Source organism: Dendroctonus ponderosae, unplaced genomic scaffold (assembly GCF_020466585.1).
Source record: "Dendroctonus ponderosae isolate FM_Combo_2020 unplaced genomic scaffold, Dpon_F_20191213v2 Dpon_F_20191213_406, whole genome shotgun sequence".
Classification (NCBI taxonomy): Eukaryota; Metazoa; Arthropoda; class Insecta; order Coleoptera; family Curculionidae; genus Dendroctonus; species Dendroctonus ponderosae.
The window spans coordinates 1-18,919 of record NW_026018618.1 but is presented as its reverse complement, the minus strand read 5'-3'; the positions used below and the strand labels follow the sequence as shown (position 1 = coordinate 18,919).

Here is an 18,919-nt window from a genome sequence, read left to right as displayed (position 1 = left end):
AAAAGTTGGTGTTTTATTTGGGCATAATTGTTTCCGAAAATTTATCAAATTTTATCAATGGGAGATAATAAAGTGGAATTTTGCATTTTAGTAGAAAGAGCGCAAATGTTCAAGACTCCAAAATTTCAGTTGCGCGAGAATTTTTGTTTATTTTTCGAAATTTCCTTGAAAATCGGGTGGTTACATGGTGGCGATTGTTTTATCAAGAGTAGGTAGTAAACCGACATTTTTATATTTTTGTAGAAGCGCAAGTTTTACATTAGTTATAATATAAAACTAGCTTGATTGAAATTGTTAAAAATAAGTATTTAAATTAGCCCCTAAAGCGCAAATCGAGTAGTTTCTTAAAGCAATTTGAAGATTATCTAAAAGGGCGGCGTTTTGCAACGATTTCAAGACAAACCACCCAGAGATCATCAAAAAAATGCTTAAATTGGTAAAATTTCAGGCTTGCCAATAGCGAATCTTTTGCATTTTTTTTGTGCGCAATTTTGGGCCTTAAAAAACAGCCACTCGGTGTTTCGGACTGAACCTCTCACCAGTACCTACGCCGCGCAGTGTTGTCACAAGGCACACATTTTATGAAAAAACGTTTATATTTTTCAAAAATAGGATTCGTCAAGTGCACGAAATCGAGAAGATTGATGTAGGAAAAACACTAAGCAGTTTGACTGACTGAAACTAATATTAAGTCGGATTTGAAATCAACTTTATAACTAAAATACACGATATTCCGCCAATGAAAAAATCGTCAACGTGCAACTTGCTCAAATTTCAACTTTTGCTATTAATAATCTAAAGCGAGTCTTCTCCAATTTGTTTCGCGCACAATTTTGAAATTTCTCGTGTCCAAGCCAGCAGTTTGCTTGGACTCATTCAAAGTTTTTACACCGTGCGACGTTGCTAAGTTGCCACTCTAGAGTGGAATCAGGGAGGATTTCAATAAAACTGCAGAAAGTTTCACATAATGGTTTATTATCTCTACTATATTCAGAAAATGAGGGCCTAAAAGCCCCTTGTTGTATGATCTACTGATCATCATCACATCATTAGTTTATCCTTATTACATATTAATAATTAATAAACAATAGTATATCAATAATCATGTCTATAAGACAAAATGTGAACGTGGGAACTTGACAAAATGTTTGACTACAATGGGTAGAAATGACAGCAACTAAGAGGGTTTACTTGGGGTGTGGACGTTCGGTTGGAGAGTAAGAAGGTTTATTGAGATTATGGCACAAAATCAATATAACACAGATCCTGCTGTTGATGCTGATCGATATAAAGTTCGAGAGGCAAGGATAGTCGGCAACATTCTTAGAAATGGTTCATAATCACACACTTTATCAAATCAGTTCACTGTACCTTCACAACCGGGCCATCCAAGTGGGGGGAGTCGAGTTCTCGCCCCCACATGGATGCCGAGCGTTCAGCGAGAAGAAGGAAACTGGCCGATACAGTGGGTCCGAATCCTAAATACCATGCATACATCTTTAGTGACAATTAATATATTTATATTCTATATATTTATCATACAATCATAAATTTTATATTTCTCCAAAAATAATCTGTTAACTTTTAGCGTTCGTTCTCGTCGCTGAACGCGCCTCGCCTTTCTCCAGGATTATTGTAGATAGATTCCTAAAACTAACTCGGTCAGCGGCGCATTGATGCGCCAAGCGGCGCACCACTGCGCTGCTGAGCATCCACTTAACAGTTCCGTTGAGAAATGGAGCAACTCAGTGCCGATCCATTTGCCAGCGGCCTTTTTAGCAAAACAGTGTTTGCCTCGTGATGTGACTTAAATAACAATCATTACTAAAAATATCACAAAATTGTTGTTGATTAAATGAAAAAATAAAATGAGCCACTTTATTTACATGGGGGATAGAGGGGTGACGGTAGAGGGAAAAGGGTAAAAAGTCCTTTTTCATGTGGCTCACATTAGGATCACTCTGTGTTCAATTTCGGATGTCCTAAAAATAGATCAATAACAACAACTAGGTTAAGGACCTCTCTCTATTCAGGTCGATGCTTAGTTTAAGAGTAAGAAATCTCACCAACTCGCCATAGTCAGTTACCAACGTACACAGTATAACAAAAAAAAGAAAGAAATATATTATAAAATCTTCAAACAAAAACAGTTAAACATATAAAAATATAATAATTTTCACGCACTACTACTCTAGTAGAAATTTCCAGGCAACTGACCTGGGCCTTATACATGTATAACAATAGAAACAACCAAAGAAGCGCGTTGTACGACTCCAACAGAGTGTTTAGTTATTGTTTCCTGTCAGCTAAGCTGGGGATAAGCCGAGTATGCGTAGCCGAAAGCGAAGCAAAGTAGCGTTAGTTCTAAAATGCCAACTACAAACTCACAACAGCGCAGCACATAGTTTCACCTCCGTCTGATGGGGTCCCTTGCAACTGCTTAAAGGCATTTTTTCGATCGCAATTTCAACAGCTTTCCATCTGGAGCATTCCAGAAAATGCCAGCAAAAAATKTTAATTTCAGATTTAGGMAACGCAAAATAATGCGTGAAAACACAATTGAGAGAGCATTTTGTTAGAGGCGAATTTAATTSAGTTTTACACCRGAAAATGAGTTTTTATCGGGAAAAAGAACCATAAATTTAGTGAGTTATTCAAGACTTCAAAGCTGGAAAAAACCTCGCATTTCTAGTCCTTTAAATTGTTCTTTTCTGTATTTTTTACTTCTTGCAATCTGGGAGAACTTAGTGAGTGACTGTCGATCAAACGACTAGCTTTTGGACACCTACTTGAAGGGAGAATTTAGTGAGTTCAATCTGATGAAAAGGCACAATTTTCTRCTGGAAAAARTGCATAAAACCACTTTCGTAAGTGCAGTCGTCAATTTCAAAGTGATTTAGTGAGTTGAAGACGAATTTTAGTGGACTATTTAGCTTGATGACCACATCAGCGCATAAACAGASAGTAGGGAAATCTCGATTAGCAGGTTTTCCACTAAATTCGAAACATTTTTTGCATTTTTCACCCCATCAGCGAAGAGTGAAAGCGCTACCCGGTCGTTACGCCACTGCGTAATTGTACAAGCGACACCGCAAAAAGGACTTCTGACATCAGGATCTACGTCAAAAACATTTTCTATTTACCATCAACAACAACTGTACAATAAAAATCACAAACGAATTTAAAAATTAAAATAAACATGAAAGAATCACAAAATTTCCTTATTTGGTACGAATCGTCGAAAAAGTGGAAGCCAAACAACCAGTTTCGCCAAACAAACACATTAATTGTCATGACAGCGATTGGAATTAAACAGAGAGAAAAATTAAAAATAATAAAATTAAACAAAGCGAAAGCACAAAGTCAAGAGGCTATAGAGTGGGTGGGGATGTGAAACTGTTGTAAAGGCTGGTTTCCGCCGAATGCGAAAACTGGCCTTAATTGCATCAAGCGTAAATAACAAGCTACGGGGTTAAAGCTAACTCTATTCACTATGTAAATATAGAATAGATAATATCGGAACTAGGGACACATGCAATATAATTTATAACAATACAATACGGGTTAAGAAAAATGCTTATACGCTAACTACCAACTACTAAAGGGCTGTGGAGGCGTTACAGTTGGTAGGCCCCGCCCACTTTGGGGCTGAGGGCCAATCAGCAATTGCCAATCGCGCACCACAGCCTGCTACGGTAATAATAATCATATACAAGCATTGGGTAGGTTTACACTTAGTTGGTACTACTTAAAAGTATCGCCGGCCTCCACAGGGCCTATCGCTTGCCCGTTCAACAAACTTAATCTAAACGAATCAGCGGCCTGCAGAAGCCGACAGCGGATGATTTATCCAAACTTGTCCAATTTCATAACGCTAAAACCACAGACGTAAACGTAAATATTTATAAAGTTATCACAGTGGAGTCACCGCTTACATTATGAATAAACTGCACAAACTGAACTGAGTTATTAGTTAGAGAAGGTTAGTTGGAATCATCAGCAAAACATCGACCAGTCCAGGAAATCGATCGCATTTGGGGAAAAATTCGCTTCAGAATGGGGGCGCGTCCATTGATTGTCGTCGTTAAAAGCCTGCTGGCTCAACGTTTCGGACACGTCCTAAGCTGGTACGAACTGGTTTACTCAAGCGACAGTTTGGGCTAAATCACCCCGGGGTTGTGCCGGATCTGTGACATGCGCACCATTCAATTTACTCAATCATACGTGAAACATGGACGGAACACGTTACTGGATTCGTCAGCTTGGAAACTACATTGCGGGAAATTTAGTGAGTTCGGTGTTTTTTTGCGTATTTATCTCCCCTGGTCAGGAAACCGATGTAAACTGACCCAACAAAATTTACTGACTTCGTCCAGTCACTCACTTTCATCACTCTAGATAGGAATTTAGTGAGTTGGAAATGGTTGAATTTTGAAATCGAGTTTGGCCAGTATTTTTGCAACTAGACCAGACTTCGATACACGTAAAATTTAGTGAGTGCGAAAATTGCCTCAATCACTACTGAGCACTCACTCACTAAACTAATCAACACAACCCAAAAATCACTAAATATTTGACAGCCCATATTGACACCGTCAGGAAAATGTCATTGAATTTAAGTGAGGTGCACAGGTGCACTTAGTGAGTCAATATCAACCCGATGGAAAAAGTAAAAAAAATGACAAAAGTACTTAGCAAGTAGAAGACGCGAGAAGATAAAAAAAATAGTTTTGGTAAATTTTTCTTAAACTGGGTCCCTGCTTGATGGTGATCAACACGCAAAAAAACGCCACGATTTAGTGAGTGAAATGTCAAAAGTTTCGAACAGGAATCGGTTCAATGCGCATGTCACGGGATTTCCAGCAGCAGAAGCAGGAAACAAGATGGGTGGGCTGAAGGTAGAGGCATTGAACGCGCATAACCCAACATAGAGGCAAAACCGAGCAAATGATGCTGCGCACTACAAGCAAAGCAGAGACCTGCGCTCTGACATGGAAGCTCTCACTCTATATCATGGTATTAAAGGGAAAGACCATATATAGTAGCATGTTTGTCTGTGATGGCGTGTAAGTGCATGGGGCGGGAGAAAAATGAACAAAATCGAACCGAAAAAACGAAGCTGAACTGGTTCGTCGGTGGTGAGTTCGTGTGAACGCGCTAAAAGCTGCTCTACTCGACAAACTAAATTATTCCTTAACATTTGATTGGTACCGTTTTCTTGGTTGTGACAAAAAAGAGACAAATATGCTACTACCAATATAATATTATTATCGATGTGTGTTGATTTTTGTATAATTTACAATATAAATGTAACGAGTTTGTTAGAATAATTTGTTAGACCTAGTAAACTTTAGAACGCTATATAAGATGAGTAAAGTAACTCCCTTATGCGAGTTTGTCCGTTATGACCTACTTCATTATGTACAGGAAGCCTGCCTAAGGGCGCATGTCCGCATTAGCACACTGAACATGTCTGTTTTGCTCGACACTAGATGGCATCACCTTGTAAATCCCACCAGCGTGGCAGCGCAGGACATGCGCCCTCTGCCGACCGAACACAAAAATATACACATTCACTCAAACAACCCGATATCACACGTGGCGCAACTCTCTCGCCCTTTAATACCATCGACGTATTAAAACAGTCCTAAATGCTTAATGAGGAACTTGTAAAAATATCTTCTCTTTACTGGGAGATATCGAGTTATCAGTGTTGTCTTGACTAGACCAAGACCAGCTGACTTATGACGTAAAACCGTTGTTCTTTTTTTGTTAATTAATTGTATTTCTAGGAATACTGGACATCGACTGAGGTGGAGATGCGGACACGCTTCAGTCTATACAAGGTAAGACAGTCATTGACTTTAAAGCTTGACATTTAGGAACATTTAATTAGGGTGCATTTGATTCGATGGCCTTGATGAGTAAAAGAGGATCACAGTGTAAACTGGCAACCAATCGAATATCTCCCAAAACGGAAACCTGCTTCAGAGGAAGAACGATTCAAAAATGGTGACTCAAGCGTCACTGGCCGCCATCTAACTGATTTGACATTGACAGTCAGTGTAACCAACCGACGGCCATTTTAAGTCGTTGTTCTTTTGAGGCGATTTCCCTACAACATTACTGTACACTAAGCGCGTCGTTACACCTTATGTGACATCAGAGTGAAGACCGTGTTAGTTAAACAGCTAATCGCGCAACCGGAGCGCAATTTCCGTCCGATTGTCGCCTAAATTTTAGAATATAACGGTCAATTGGATGTCCGGAAAGAACCATGCGCTCACTCATTCGTTCGCTCACAAACAATTCGCACACACGCTCACAAAATCGTCTAGTCGCTAAGAAACCGAATCTATCCATCATTAGAAAACAATATCATCTGTTTGATTGGCCAATTCAACGGCCAATATGTATATAATGTATAATAAAAACGTCTATGCAATATATAAACATATTATGATAAATAAGGTTTCGGTGTTAGTCGTTGTGGCTACTACAGGTAGGAGGAGAGGGCGGCCATTACGGGGGCGGGGGGCAGCGCAACAGGTATGTGGTAGTACTTGCAGGCGCTCCTGCTGCACTGACCTTTGGCCGCGTCACGACAAACCGCCACTCGGTTCTCGATCACTTCAACTCCGTCTCCTGCAAAATACACCAACATTTACCACAACAACTCTTTAACTGTCAAAAAAGTTGACATTGTAACCTGCCAACGAGTGTCAAAGTTTGGGTAGTGATTGTGTGCCAATTGGACGTTAGAACACCCGGAAAAACCATAAAGTTCCATTGAAAACATCGACCCCACGTAGCTCTTTCGCTCAAAGCTTTCTATGCCAGTTTTTACTGGGGAAAGTTGACATTTTGTAATCTGTCAACACTGTGACATCTGCCAAGGGTGCGGTATTTAATTGTCAACATTTGGCTTGGAATATTCAGGTTAGGACACTTGGAAATCTCTTACAATTATATTAAACACATAGAACTCATGTTGCCGTGTTGCTCAAAGCCATCTATCCAACTTTTTACTGCTGAAACTTGACATTTTGTAATCTGTCGAGACTCTGACGTATGTCGAGGTTGGGGCATTTAATTGTCACCTTTTGGCTTTGAATATTTAGGATAAAACGCTAGCAAATGTCCAGCAATTCTATTAAAAACAAAGAACGCATGCTGCTGCGTCGCTCAAAGTCTACTGTTTCAGTTTTTATTGCTGAAAGTTGACATTTTCTAGTCTGTCAACATTGTCACAGATGCCAATTTGCTCATTTAATTGCCGCCATTTAGGTGAGAACACCCGGAACTGTTTAAAAAACATGAATCTAAGTTGCTGTCGCTGCGGCAAATCAACAATCTCAGTTTTTAGTGGTAAAATTCGACATTTAGTATCTTGTGCGTCTTTGACACATGTCAAAGGCACCGACTAGAAACACAAACAATTTTCGGTGGGAGAACGCAAAAATATCAAGAATTTCCATTTAAAACCGACAATTGACTATCAAAGTTTTAGCTGCGCAACTGTCTGAACAAGCCTTAAAACTGTCTAAATCGACTGCGTTACAGCTTGTCATTTTTGTCACATCCGTCAGGGGTGACGGTGAAGTCACTTTTACGTAGAATCTTCAAAACGCGTTGATTTTTTTGGAAATTAGGCTTGAAGCCAACGTTCAAATGTACTGTTAATATTTGGAAACGGTCTTCGCGCATCTCTGAAGGTTTTTTTGCGAAAAAGTGTGAGTCTTCAGGCTGATGAGAGCAAATAGGCCTGAAACCCCCTCCAAGCAGAAAAAAGTTCAACAAATGAGCCTAAAAAGTGTAAAGAGAGCCTTACCTTCCTGTAGATGTACAAATTTGCAAGTTGGCCGGGTGCAAAGGCCACGATTAAAATCTTGGCACACCGGGAGGGTGTCCAGTAACTGAAAAAACACAACACTATTAGTGAACAGACCAAACACGACTGCGAAACAGAACAATTAAACTTAGTTGGTTGACAAAACGGTTGTTGCTCGTTTGTTTGTTTCCATATATTTTTTTTTTCGTTTTAATGGCACTGGTGCAGATTATGCGCCGGTGAGTGAGGCCGGTTAGAGATAATTCAATCATTCTGCAGCACGACAAAATCAATGTTGAAAAAGCCAAAAAAAAAAAAACGAAAAATCATTCGAAGCCGGGACAAAGGACATCTGGGACTGAGTGTGTGAATGCAGCGATTCAGTCGAATTTCCTCAAGCAAGTGACAAAGTCGTCGTTCATATTTGGTTTAGCGACCGTCAGAAATCCGACGGAATCGCCTGTTAAATCTATAAAAAAAAATTATAAAAACAGTCCAAGCTGATGGCAGCAAAGAGGCCGAAACCAAAAGCGGAGTCTTGATCGGTGTATTTCATGCAGAATGTTTGAAAATCTTCACTAGAATGCTAAACAATTGGCAAAATCAAAAGCGTGTCCTAAAATAGAGCATTCAGAGAGAGAGAGAGATTGAAAATAAAACACAAATCACTAGTTAAGTAAAGCTTGATCATAACAGAGATTGCGTTTAAGCCGAGCAAAGCTCGGGGTTGGAGTTGCGCAGTTTTAGTCACTGTGCCACAAACCGAACAAGCTACAATGCTAAGGACCACCGGGTGTTCCGGAACTGAAACTGTGTTAAATCAGCAGCAAACGGGCCCATTTCGGAACACCCAATCAATCAAGTGAGTGAGTGACATCAATCGGAAGCAGCATGATTGTTATAAGTGGGGATGATTAAGGCAAGAATCGCATTAAAAGCAACAGCATTGTAACTTGTTAGCCAATCAGAGGTTCATGCCAGCTGTTCTACATTGCCATTAGGTGGGGGGACGGCGCCAGCCGGTTAGTAAGTAACGTAAATCTGGCAACACATCCCTCTACTTACTACTTAAGAGGCATTTAGGTTATGTAGTACAGCTCACAGGAAGTTAAACAACGTGAATACCTGTCCTTGCTCGTCAGTGTAGATCACAAATGGGGCGTTGGATGGCGCGCCATTGCCTAATGTCATCATGCAGAGATTTTGTGCATCAGCAAGAAGCAGCATCGCAGCCAGTAACAACAGTACGAGTTACACAGCCAGTACGAGTAAGTAATTGAACCCACCAGACACCACCATGTATGTATGAGTTTGTTTCGGTTTGGAAAAAGCAGACGCGATCGATCGGTTCGGTCACCGTAACGGAAACGAGCAAATTAACGACAGAAATGTCAAAAGGGGGCGTGTCCCCCAGTCCCAAGAAACACCGCACAATTTGAGTGGGAAATGCGTGTGTGAGAGAGAGACAGTGGTGGACGCGGCAAATCAGACATGGGCAAGCATGAAACAGAAAAGCAAATCAAATTGATTCGTCATTCCCTACGGTTCGATTGGGCGATGTTCAGAAGGATGTCCTTTGGATTGCAGCCTTTAGCCAGTACGGAAAGGAAACTTTTTCTAGTTAAAAAAAAAGTTATGCAAATATCGCTTCTCATAATTAAATGTTAATGTGTCTCATTCTGCTCGATTCAAAATCTAGCTTTGCTAGCGATCATCCAAGCTGGGGCACTTAATAAATTTAGCCCCGCCTACTTCTGGGGCGTTTCATCTCATTCTATGACACACACACACGAAAAATTCGGCTCTGTTCCACTCACACGGAGATTGTGCGATGATTGATCCGACATCCTTCTGACCGTTACCCAATGGCAAAAATCGACAAGTATTTGAAAACAATAATCAAACCATCAAATCGATGAGGTGAGAAAGAAAAAAGCGAAAAACAACAGTTAAAATAGGATTACTTACAACTGGAAATCTACCTAAAATAGAGTAGCTGAAATGGGATCTCCTAAAGCAAAAGCGGTCGGTACTGTTAAAATAGGATATTAAAGAATTGTAAATAATGAGAAGGAAACAAGCTGTTACAATGTGTGTGGGACAAATCTGCGTTGCTACAATTAGTCTATGCGGCTGGAATTCTGCAAACATAACATATTAGATATGGGTAGATCATAGGTAAATCATATATGTATGTATGTATATCAACGAGATCAAAATGTATACTTTACTTACACTACAAGCTACGGTTTATTTGAGCCAATAATAATTGTCCCCAAGCATATGGGCATTGATAAAACGGTTCTAGGACATGCACAAATGAGACGTGGCCAAGTACAACTAAGTACTACGCTAATTCTCGGCCACTAATATCCACACTTTTACTTAAATCAGTTAGTTTACGTACTCGGCAACCATTTGGTAGCGGATAAGCCTAATTAAATTGTCGAGAAAGCACGCCAATGGTGTGTGGTCAAACAATACCTACCGCTACATAGAATATAAGTCACATAGTTTCAAATATACAACCCATTATTGCCCAATGATCACTAAAACTGGGAACGTGGCTACTTGGCTGAATATGCGAATACAATTGAAAATATTCCCAGTCTTAGCCGCTAATCGGTGAAGAAACTCTGGCAAAGCAACACCCGATTATCCAGGTTATTAGATAGGAGATGACGTTGTGCAATGTGCTCTGAGCGCGGAGAGGAAGCGGCTGCAGCCAATAGGCTGCCACCACTCGACTCGCGCCGTTGGAGACTCAGAAGGTTAGAGTGAGTGCTTCAGAAGACGGTTAAGGAAAACGGTCTATACAGATGAGCAGTCGATTGCACATTACACAAGCTGAAGCCAGAATTTCAGCGAAGTTTCATCTTCGCCAGCCTCAGTCTGATTCCGTTCGTTCAAGTTCATGGCGGTGGCCAGATTTTTACTCTCATTTTTTCCCTTTTTTTCAAACAGCTCTTGATATTTCACAGACGTTGGACCGAAACAGGTGCTTATTGTGATATGCATTTTAAATTTGCGCTTAGTAATAGGAGGTTTTTCTTCATTCATGAGTTTTTCACGGTTTTTCCAAGTTGAAAGTGGAGCAAAAATTCACATAAAATCGTGCATGTTTGAAGAGAGTCCAAACTTCAAAAAACTTCTACAAGGAATCAGAAAAACCTGCCGAGATATCGAGCTTAAATTTGCACACCCTGTACAAAAAGGTTCAGACTACATTTCAAGGTATCGTTGGCCAAATGCCTGAACGCAATCAAATTTCTAGCTATAAAACCAAAAAAGTTGCTAAAACGAAACTTCTACTCCTTGCAGATGAAGGATGAGAGCACGAGTGAACAATTTCACTCATACTCAGAAACTTTTGAACTTTTTTGAAGCAAGCTAAGAAAAATTTGCTCGCGTGTATAAAGTGGATGAAACTACACGCAAAATATCACGAAAATCCCAGTTTAGCTGATTTTTCGGAAACATTCAAGCTTAACAGGCTGCAACGAAAGAAACGTCCAAACGTGCAACTCGGCCCATTAAAGTCCATAACTTCAACATCCTAAAATTCGCCAGGTTGAAAATTCTACGCACTGTGGATAAAGGTTTAGTGCAGATTTTGACCAATTCTCCTTCTGTTTCGAACACCCCTCAATTTTTCAGAGACTAACTAAGATAACTTGTGCTGGTGTTGACTTTAAACTGAAAAGTATCGCTAAAATTTCGGGATTTTTCATGAGGATTTTAAGGTATTGAAAGAAGCCTCCAAACATGAAACTTGGCGTCTCAAATCGGATAACTTCAAAACTATTAACATGAGCCAATTGAAAAAATCAATGTAAGTGAATACTTGAGGATCATTGAGAGAGAAACTTGCCCACAGTGTATAAAATGACTTAAACGTCCACACTTTAGGCTGCAAGAAAAAAACTCAGAAACAAACTGGGGAGACATTTAGACAGCAGGAAATTTAGATCGCAGGATGGCAAAAACTTTTTTTGGGAACAATTTGGTCCATAACAGAATTGTGAAACTTTGAAACTTTTAGGCCGAAAAAAAGTACCTTCCAACTTAAAGACCCTGGAAAAAAGTTCACCGTGTAACTTCATAATCAGAACCCCTTGATGGTTCTGTTGATCCGGAAAGTTTCACTGTTCGTCAAAAGCGTGATTATTGGGGAAATAAGTGTGTTTGAGAGTAAAAGGTGCCACCGCCACTACCTGATTGAACGTGCTGTGATTCCCACACTTTACTTTTTGCGCTCAGAAAAGCTCCGATTTGCTAGTTGGCAAGCTATGGCATGAGAGACAGAGATTGGCGTCGTTTACACCGCTGTTAACTGATCTGTTTTATTATCATTAAGTAAGCGGCGACAAGCAATTATGAAATATGTAAGGACTTACTGAGTATCGGTAATTCAGCGACACCTGAAAAAACAACATCAGTCAGCTAACAACTCCTCTATGTAGCGTTTAGGGAGTAGAATCGCCGGACAGGCACAAAGTGAGCATTCGATATTTTACAAAATAAAAAAAAGTGAAAGAGCCGCGCGCCAAACAGATGCAGCTACCAGGACTGCATCGGTTGGGCGCGCCTCGTATAGTAGGCATAGCTTCCCAACAGCAACAGAGTAACTGTTTAAGTTGATTGCGATTGTTGATGGACTACCAAGCGTTAGTTCAAGTTGGTTCATGTGAGAAGCGTATGGGTTTACATCGTCAAATTAAACAATCACAAAAAATAAAATGCAGAGTCAAACTATCTCAGAGCTCTGAATCCCCCGCGGACACTAAGAGCCAAAAAAGCGTTGAGCGGCACCGGCAAATGTCGACTCTCCCAAATAGAGGAGTGCAAGGAGAAACATAAAGTAAATAATCGGGAACGTTGTCGATAGGTAGTTGAAATAATAAGCAAATGATTAATAAAACAAATATCATGCATTTTCAAGCATTATTATTACAAATAGTAGCAGTGATAATACATACACCTCAGGATTAGAACAATACGGTACACATTAAAATCAATAATCAATTTTACGAAAAAAATAAGGGGACTGTTTGTAACACTAAAATGGCAAATGTGACCCACACCTCTTTAGCTAAGCGTGATCAGCAGCCTAAAGGCACTACATTATTGTAAGTCGAGTTTAAGGTGGCTGGCAGCTGATTACGCGCACTTCATTCAGCATTTCAACGAGCCTCAACCTCAACTTGGACTATTACACTCAACATTTTCTTGCTCAATTTTCAACTCCTTCTCTCCTGCTCTTTATTATCCCACTGGAACTATCAACGAATATCCAGTTTCAGTACTTTCGCAAAAACCGTGTCAAATCAAGCTTCAGTTTTAATCACCAGATGCCAGGTCCGGTTAGGCAAGTGGCCTCAAATATTGCAACTTGAGCTCGCGTGGCAATTTTATTAGGAACGCACCCAAATATTGCACTGGTTCAATTTTCTGCCCCAATATGGGTTTTTTACGGCTTAGAAAGCTGCAAAATTAACAATATTGTGGCTTTTTGCATTTGCAAGTTTATTAGATCGAGCCAATACTCATTTAAAGCGATTAACAAAATAATTTGAATTTTGGTAAAAACGCCCCAGAAATCTCGTTAGTTTAGAGCCTCTTGATCGATCTCTTGGATAATAATCCATTTAGAGCGGATTTGTTGCAAGTGGCAATTTTACAGAAAGCGCACGGCATTGATAAAAATATTTCAAATTTGTTTAAAATTTTCAGTCAATTGGCACAAAAAACTTCGTCTTTACAGCGCCTAAAACTTCAGTTTAAAGAATGTCGATGGCTTTTTTGCAACTCTGAAGCAAAAGGTAATTTTAACGTTAAATGCTGCAACTGGAGGTTAGAATTACTTTAGGCGCGCATAGAAATATTTTTGGTTTTGGCAAAAAAATGACCCAAAAGGCAATTAATTTATTGCAATGCCTGATTCAACGACTTCAAAGGGAAAGGATTCAAAAATCCAGTGTTTTTTCCAGAAAAAAACCGTGAAAAGTTCATGTTTCAAATCTGATTAAATGGGTTGTATATATATATTACAACAATTGGCATTTTATGAGAAGCCAAGACACTGGCATTCTTTGAAAGACTGCAATAATTTATTTTTTGCTGTGGCAAATTGGCACAAAAGTCTTTTACGGCCATGAAAATTTCATTTTTGCGATCAATGTTGATTGCTTTTGCAACACTGAGGCAAAAAAGCATTTCAGGATATATTAAGCTTCAGTTTGTGTGATTTATTGCATTTAATTGCATTATTGAAATTTACGGAAAACCTTTCGGCATTACTTAAGGTGCCTAAAGAAGTCGCTTGAATTTCGGCCAAAATGCCCCAGAAAGTGACTTTTTCGACAATCTCAGCTTGATGTTGTGTAAATAACTCATTGCAACGGCTGCTTAAGCGACTTACAGTGATTTTGAGCGCAATTTGGACAGTTTTTGCGAACGAAAAACCTGAAAAGTTTATTTGATTTAACTTCAAGTTACGCGTCGAATTACATCAGGTCATTTCTGATTAAGTTTCTTAAATAGTGCAACAACAGTGGCAATTCTATAGTTCGCGAACTGGCACTGTTTAAAATATTTTTTTTCTGCGTAATGGACATTAGAAAAATCGGTTTTACGTCCAAGAAAGTCTCATTTGATGGCTTGAACTGCAGCAGTTTCAGATGGAAAAATGGCCCGACAGTTAAATTTTCGCCCGAGTTTACATAAGTTATTGCAACAGCCGATTAATTGAGCGTCTTTTTACAAAAAAAAAATCCAACATCAACAGCTTCAGAATCAACAATTTACTGCAACGGCTTCCAAATATGCAACATTCTATGTAAGACTAGAATGATTGCAAAAATAACGTGTAAAGCAGCTCAGTGACCTTCGAGTCCAAAACGATTGAAGCAAACTTGGAGATCAGTTTAATTGCTGGTTTGAAGAGCAAGTTCAGTTTGCGTAAATTTGACCAACATATTGAGCAAAGGGGGCGGTTTGAATTCATTTTCGCTCTGAACTTGAACAGCTAATATTAACTCGATAACGGTTTAAAGAGGTTTTGAGACTTGAGGGCCCATGCTGGAAGGAAACGCGATAGCCGGACGCGCTTGATAATATCACACTGAATAAGCAAAGAACCATGAGGGTTAAAAAGCACAAGCACTAAGACAAATATGTGTTGTTGATTGGTAAGCATGCAATCGGAAGTCCAAGTCGAGTAGGGTCGTCCAAAGCTCAATAATTACGGCCTTTACCAAAAAACAAAACGAGCTACTAGCGATAGCCTAGTACTATCCTGCCTAGTAACATAGTAATCCTACTTAAAAATGCAACGTTTATATAGTTTTTAGTGTGTTCGAATATCTTCATATGTTTATCTAAAGTCAAATAGACAAATACTTATTAATATAATGATTTAGATTACATGCATCACAACTTGGCGTACGGGTCCGTACTAGTAAATTATCATCTTCTTTATCATTAAATGCTAACTAGTAAGACACATGTTTAATATTATAGGATAATACATCAAAGTACCATTTCTAAACTCTAGCCTATATCTTACAAAGGTAAAAATATGGAACTACGTTGCACACAGAACAAATATTTGGCGCCAACTCGTTACAAACAAACAACTCTAAAACAGTCAGATATTTACAGCTGTTGATTTGGTTGAGTAGACTTCCAGCTTGCCGGACGACTACAAGATACGGATTTCGCTAAAACTTGAACAGGAACGTGCCCGATCAGCACTGGAAATCTACGAAAATTGCACTAAAACCAAGCCTAAACATTTGTTCCACATACAAACTTAGCGATTTAACTGAAACGACACGATTAACGCAGGTGCTACATTTTGTGCTTGGAGATCGAACACAGGAAGACCAAATAACAACAGCCGTTCCGGCTACAAGTCTGAACGTTTACAGTTAATTAAAATAGGAACGAAACGAGCCAGTGTCTTGCCGAACACATACGAATTCAGGTCCAGACCGTCGGCCCAACTTCACAAAAGACTCTACTACTGTGTCAAACTATACAATTTGGTCGTGTCCTTAGAAGTACATACTAATCCAAACCCAAAAAGATTCAGCTCGACATACCAATTCATCCCATACGAAGCAGCCCCCTAAATTTACCACCCAGTGTGGTTGTGTTAATGAGTCGATTCCTGCGGACCATGCAAGACAGTCAGAAGAAGCCCCATGCAGCTCAAATCCGGTTCGACAGCCGGCCATAAAGTCAACGCGCAAGCACACCACCACTATTCATCTGTCTATGTGTTTCAAATTTCACTCTGCATGCTTCAATTTCAGCTACATTAGTCGAGTAGTCAGTCACTCTTCTAGGCTGATGTTAATGACAAAGTGTGCAAGTTTTTTAACTTGTATGACCGTACAATCTGGAAACGCTGATCAATCCTTATTATTATGACATGTAATTGTTAGATCAGCAAATTTGAAGAAACAAAAAGTGGAAAGGAATTGAAACATTTTCAGTTTTCAATATTATTGACGAAATTAAGACACTTTGCTATTCGCAATTGTCAATAAACAGGGTGATGGTTTATCTTTCATTAATTTTTTTCATTTTGTACCGAAACTTGAAGGAAAAGAATCATTCGAATGGAGGGGCCAACTGGTTCATTTCGAAACTGTTTTGTCTCTTGTTATTTTTTCGTTGATTAATACATTTATACGTGGTCACGGAAATTTAATTGAACGTTACTCAATGTTAAAAATAAAACACTATTTTTTCATGGACCGATGTTTCGACTATATTTAAGTCATCCTCAGGGCGGAGAATGACTTAAATATTTTAGTTTTCAAATGGATCAGCGAATAGCACTGTGGAGCCGTTTTATTGAAATTAAGTTTGCTGTTGACACAAAACAAAATGTGCAAAGGGTAGTAAACCCATGAATATAATGATAACTGGAGAAAACATCAGAAATCTGGCAGCAGTGCATGTCCAGCGATCTGCGCACACACAGTCGCTCCTGCAAATAACTGTCAACTTCTTGAAGTTATCCACGTATGTCACACACATTTTATCGAATATAGAGATATAGAGGGTGTCATGAAGCGCGGACTCACTGACACAGTGAAACATGAAATTGAAGCGACTCGCACACATACAGAGAGACGGTCACCAAATAAAACACCCATCATTTGCAAATAGTGTTAGTAAGTTGTAAGAATGGAGGCTCTAAAAGCTCTAAACATTGAAAGGTGGTGATGACTAGGGGAATGGAAGCGGGGCGTTCTAGAAGTGCTAGAAGGAACTAGCAGAGCTGACTTTATGGCCTTGGGCAGGGAGCGAGTGGGCGAGGCGGATCTTTTTGGGCCGGTTGACAAGTAACTACGAAACTCGAAAAAAATGGCACTTCTAACAGATACGCTTATAAACTCTACCATGCAATTCAATTAGGCTCTCAAGTGGTATTAAATCAAATACGTATGTATAAATCCTGTTCATGCAAGTTAACTGGGAACAATATTGTAGCTTAACCGTTTACACAATACAAGGTAGTTACAACCAGCCTAACTTATCCACCAAAAAATCAAATAAAATGCAACTGCATGGGGATTAGTGGTCGATGATAGAGGAGGAGCGGGAGAGAGAACGTTGTTAGCGGTGCGAATAGCGGGATGTGAGGGTATCACAGTATCGAGGCACTCGCCTACCGGCACGGGCTTGAAACCACTATTTTTGACTAGATCCATTAACGTTTACCAGATAAAAATATAACATAATAATACATAACACGAAAATTTTGATAAAAGAACAAACATGGCAAAACACAGGCGACAACTTTTTATACCAAAAAGATAGTAAAAAACACATCAACATGGAGAACCAACGAAAACATCAACGGGAAAGCGGACCTAGGAGGTCTTCAGCTTCTTGAACGGCTGCATGACAACGTTGTTGTTGTTCTGCGCAGCGGCGGCGGCAATACTGGCCGCAGAGGGCGACACTGTGGTCATTGGGGCGGCCGAAACGGTCACAGTGGGGTACTGCGCGCCCAAAAGCCCGCCACTGATCATGGGCGCAGCCGAAACGCCGGTGGTGGGCGCACTGGCGTACGCGCCCGGCCTCATGATCGAGTAGGGATTGAACTGGAAAGCGGCAGGCGTGGCGGCCGGGGGTGGGCGCGCAATGTTAAAGAAATTCTGTTGCGCCAAAGCAGCGGAGTAGGGATGCGCGGCCAGTCCCAAGTTCAACCCAGCGTTGGATGCGCCGAAGCCCAGAGGCAAGTTGGCGTAGCGCATAGCGGGCGGAGGCATGCTCAAAGCTTGCTTGTTCAACGCCACCCCGGTATAGTTAAGCGGGTTCAGGTGGCTCATTTGCGAGTTGGCCAGCGATTGATTCATCGCGGCCAGTTTGACCGCTTTCGCGTAATTTTGCTGTGCGACCTCCTTGGCCAGAGCGGCCGGATCGTGAAACACGGTGACAGACTGTGCCGGTAAGCTGTTCAAGGAGGCGGTGGTGGTAACCGAAGCGGGCAAGGAAATCTGCGGATCGGCCTCCTTCTTGAACTGGTTCGGCTGCAGGGGAGGCGGCTGCGGCTGCTGCGCCGGCTGCTGCAACTGATATGTCATCGCCATTGACACGGCCGGCAACGAGGCGCCGCCCGCCGGGTGCGCAGCTGCAGCCGCCTCCGGAATCGATGGCGAAGCAGTCGAGGAGGGGGGTGGGGCAGGCGAGGTGGGATACTCACATGACACGGGTACGAACGGCTGCTGTAGTTGCATTAGTTGTTGGTAGGTGGTAGCGTTGGGCTGGTAGACTGGAACACCAGACTTGTCGGCCGCAGGTCTCTTGTAGGGCACCATGCCGGCGGGGAACGCCTGAAAACCAAGCAACTTTTCAGCGGGTCATCCAGAAAGACATTGCAGACAAACACTCCTTTGGAGGTGTTGTTTGTACAGATTTAAGGAAGCGCTACTATTGCTCGGAGTGGGGTAGGCCTGTGTAACTCAGTTCATTTTTAGGAGTTAACCCAACGCACCGGCGCAGTAACAGTAACGGCAACAACTCAACACAGGCCTACGCAGAAACACTCCCCTTCCCTTTCGATAT

The 18,919-nt window shown here is 40.7% G+C and overlaps 1 long non-coding RNA gene across 2 annotated transcripts; it reads right to left on the bottom strand.

Annotated features, from left to right (window-relative positions):
• Positions 1-958: 958 nt before the first annotated feature.
• LOC109537554 lies at positions 959-18,716 on the bottom strand. Of its 2 annotated transcripts, XR_007281454.1 has the most exons (4): positions 18,558-18,716; positions 12,229-12,252; positions 7,832-7,916; positions 959-6,645 (listed from the first exon to the last, which is right to left on the bottom strand). It is a non-coding gene; the product is annotated as an uncharacterized LOC109537554 (long non-coding RNA). The 2 variants fall into 2 exon arrangements; XR_007281453.1 differs by lacking the exon at positions 12,229-12,252 and having other exon boundaries at positions 18,558-18,714.
• Between the last annotated feature and the right edge of the window lie 203 nt (positions 18,717-18,919).